Source organism: Protobothrops mucrosquamatus, unplaced genomic scaffold (genome assembly GCF_001527695.2).
Source record: "Protobothrops mucrosquamatus isolate PMUCROS unplaced genomic scaffold, P.Mucros_1.0 scaffold4947, whole genome shotgun sequence".
Classification (NCBI taxonomy): domain Eukaryota; kingdom Metazoa; phylum Chordata; class Lepidosauria; order Squamata; family Viperidae; genus Protobothrops; species Protobothrops mucrosquamatus.
Genome location: NW_015390830.1, coordinates 7,638 through 11,826, shown reverse-complemented (window position 1 = coordinate 11,826; position 4,189 = coordinate 7,638). Strand labels below are relative to the sequence as shown.

The window sequence follows — 4,189 nt, the reverse complement described above, 5'->3', positions numbered from 1 at the left end:
CTTCGAGACCGCCTTCTGCCACAGATTACCTCCCATCGGCCAGTACGCTCCCACAGGGTGGGTCTCCTCAGGGTGCCGTCGGCCAGACAGTGCCGGCTGGCGACCCCAAGGGGGAGGGCCTTCTCTGTGGGAGCTCCCACCCTCTGGAATGAGCTTCCCCCAGAGATCAGGGTGATCCCTGATCTCCCTTCCTTCCGCCACGCCCTCAAGATATGGCTATTCCAACAAGCGGGACTGGCCTAGGGTAATTTTTAAGAGGGGTTTTAGAGGGGTTTTTAATCATATTTTAATCAGACAATTTAAATATTTCATTTTAATTAATTTTAATTTTGTGATTGTTATCGGTGTTTTTAATTGATTGTCAGCCGCCCTGAGTCCGCAAGGAGAAGGGCGGGATATATAAATTCGAATAATAAATAATGGGAAAGTTGCAGCAATGAATTAAAGCTGAACAATGCCTGACCTCACGTTGCATATTGGAATAAAACTGTAGAAATAACATTAGGGCTTAGAGTGATATCTCTGTATATGAGGCCTATCTTTCCGCTTATGTAAGCAACCATATTTCAACAAGTCATATTTTGGCAAACTGTGTAAATCCAGATTATTATATGGTGCCATTAAGATTCAAGAAGAAATAATATTTAGTTTTAAAAACATTACATAAGCCTCCAGTGTAATTGACTTTTGAGACTATCAAATTTAAATAAAGAATTGGCAGCTGGGAGATTTTCTGAGAGTAATTTAAATTAAATTACTAATATTATATAATGTATATTAATAATGAATAATGGATTTGGGGGGAAAAAATCAAAGAACTTGATATATTTTATCCAGGGAAAAGAAGCTTGTCTACAGCAATATAAGATAATAAATGTTATACAGGACAAATGTAATACAGAAATGTAAGACAAATTAATACATGGCAAGCAAAGACTTCAGAGTTTTTAGGGACCCTTTTAGTGTCAAATTCAGTGTCAAATTCAGGGATCACCTTGGTCAGACATCATGTCCCAGGAATCAGTGGGGTTTTTTTTTAATATATAGCTGCTGCTTCTCTTGATACTCTCTGTTAAGATATACTTTATACAGTATATTAACAGAATTTGACTTTTTACCCAACTCGCTAATTATTTGTTTACAAATAATTGTTTGCATTTTGTTTTGCGTGTTATGAACATAATTGTGGATTATTTAAACCATTATCTTAGAACACATGAACACAGACTGCTCCTTGGCTTCTGATCCTCTGGCAGCATTATTCGGCATTATAATCTATAGTGTTTAGCATTTGGGGACTAAAGAAATGTTAGTGTTGCATTGTAAAATACATTAGCACCAAGAGGGTTACAACAATGGTTTCCTGTGACTGGAGACAGACTTGGTGAATCTTCAAATATGGAATGTTTGTTTCTAGTACCCCAACAACCGTCCTTTCCATTTATGAAGAAGCAGCTAAGGCAACCTCTGTCCACTAAGGTGCAACATCACAAGGGAGCTTGGTTCACCTCACTCCTCTCCCCATCTTTAGTGGATTGGCAATTGTGTAATTGGAATGGAAAGCTTGATTAATAAATAATATCAACTACGATGAGAAGAGAGAAGTACCTAACCATTCTTCCAACATATATCACTGTGAAATCAAATATGAGATTCAGGGTGTAATTGTCTGTGAAAAATTCCAAGGATTATACTTTCAGTGATCAATTATATAGAATAGACACATGTACATATCTTTGTTAAAAATATACATATTATATATATATATATATATATATATATATATATATATATATATATATATATATATATATATATATATANAATATATATATATATATATATATATATATATATATATATATATATATATATATATATATATATATATATAGAGAGAGAGAGAGAGAGAGAGAGAGAGAGAGAGAGAGAGAGAGAGAGAGAGATATGAAGACATATAAAATGTGATAAAATGTCAATCAAAATGTTATTTTTGTACATATAAGGATACAAAGATAAGCAAACTCTAATCTTTACATCATGAGTTCATAATCTTTATGTTTCTATTTCAGATGATTCACCCCCAGAGAATGCCTTTCCTTTGGCTTTTCCAAATCTAGAACAGCAGCTCCAGGTGCCTTTGTTTTGCTTTTTTAATATTCAAAGCTACAATATGGAACATGTTTTTTAAAATTATCAATAATGTACTATTGTTAGTGGGAATCCACATATATATGCAATTAAGATGTTCTCACATACTAAAAAATGATTTGATCTGCAAGATAACTTAACAGAATTTATAATAGGTAAAATATAAGGAATAGAATTTAAGTGTATTCTTCTAGGGCAAAGAGTAAGGGAACTTTACTTAGAACAATTATGAGGTGATACAGTTCTTCCTGAGGCAAATAAATAAATTCTAAAAGCTTCTGATGCCACAGTGATAAAAAAAATACATTGCAATATACGATTCAATCCAAGGAGAAAGGGAGGAGATATAGGAAGGGATATTAGAATCTCTTAGTTTCAGTTGTGTAGCACCGTTAGATCATTATATGATATCATTGGGAGATTAAAAAAGAAGTCAGTTTAGATTGTGCATGTCATTTAAATATATGTTGGTAAGTAAGAAAAGGAAAGACAAAGATTTTAAAGAAAGGAACAGTAAAGAAACAGGATTTTAACTACAGTTCCATACAATTCAAAATGTTCAAAACATTCTGACCAACAATACAAGCATAATATGTGGCACACGGGTTTGTACTTAGGCAAATGATATCCTGCAATGCACAAGAATTTCTTAATGGGAGAGTCCTGAAAAAACGTTGGAATCATTTTTTCTTGGCCTAAAGAACTAATAAAAATAAACAGTGCTTTTTTTGTGTAAAAAAAAAAAAGGTGCCAAAACTCACACACATCATACAACCTGCCTTGCCTACTCTACAAGGTTCCATCCAAAAAAGGTGCCGGAACTCTGTTCTGGGCCTTCTATGACAAAAAAGCCCTGAAAATAAATATTTAAAATATTCTAAAGCCATTAATTGCATAAGGTGCTTTATTTGATATTACACCATTGTTGTAAAACACTAATCCTAACTGTGATATTAATATTGCACAATTTGTTCAGTTAGTGCTCTAAATATTGTAAGCAAAACAGTCCTTTTCCTCATTGGTCTTTATCTTCTTATCAAAAGTCCACCAGAAGATATTATTTTACAATGTTGCCAAGATGTGCCAATATTTAGTGTTATGTTTTCAGTTTGGTGAGGCATTGAAGAGGCAAATGGTGCAAACAGCAACCCTTTATTCAGCTAACAACAGAAGCAGCCCTAACTGCTGCTTAACCACTATTTATACAGCTCACCACTAGGCAATAGCCAATAGAATTAAAGCAGTATTTCCCTCTTAAAGACAAGCTAATTAAAATGTAGACAGTCAGTCTGGAGCTTAAACAGGTGCAGCCTTTTGGCCGTTTCCAACAGTTTCCAAGTAAATTAACCTCAATACATAACACCCCTTCCCCCTAGATAGTTCATAATGACAAATATTGAACATAGTCCTGTAAATATTTTGATGGCCTTCTTGACTGTTCCGAGCACCTTGGCACTACTGTAGGCCTCCGATCCAATAGCTCGCCAACCAGGCTGGGTAGACCGGGGCTTTGGGACCCGTTTACTACGGGTAGCCCTGAGTGTCTGTGGCTGGTCTGTCTGGGTAGATCCAAGCCAGTGTCTATAGGTGGAATGGTTTCCACTGGGCTGGGAATCAGAGCTGACTGCCGGAATTGCTCAGTGGGTGCAGTCTCTATGTTCGGGGCCAACTCGCTGTCCGCTAGTGCCCCTCTCCTGGGAGTCTCACCCACGCTCGAAGACTCTGATGCATGGGTGTTGTCGGTCTCCCCCTGGATTTGGCTTTCGCGAGAGTCATGAGCCAGCGGCTGGTTCTCTAGCCTCCTGCGCAGTTGGTTGATGTGCCTGCATATCACACAACTGTCTTCCAAGACCACTTCATAAGAGAGTGGTCCTGACACCTTACCAACCACAGCTACCACCCACAGTGCCCCTTGCCCATAGTTTCGAGCCCAAACCAGGTCGTCAACTTGCAATCTCCTCAGTGGCGTTGGCTGTGCTGATTCCAGTGCAACTCGGTCTGGATGCAGACAATCCAGCTTAGTGATTAAGTGACGGCC

General features: G+C 37.2%; 1 long non-coding RNA gene across 1 annotated transcript in view; it reads left to right on the top strand.

Moving 5' to 3' along the window:
- LOC107299453 overlaps positions 1–2,134 on the top strand; it is a 17,724-nt gene extending 15,590 nt beyond the window's left edge. Inside the window, exon 3 of the long non-coding RNA XR_001549182.1 lies at positions 2,073–2,134. This is a non-coding gene — a long non-coding RNA (uncharacterized LOC107299453). The remainder of the gene's footprint in view (positions 1–2,072) is intronic.
- Positions 2,135–4,189: the final 2,055 nt, after the last annotated feature.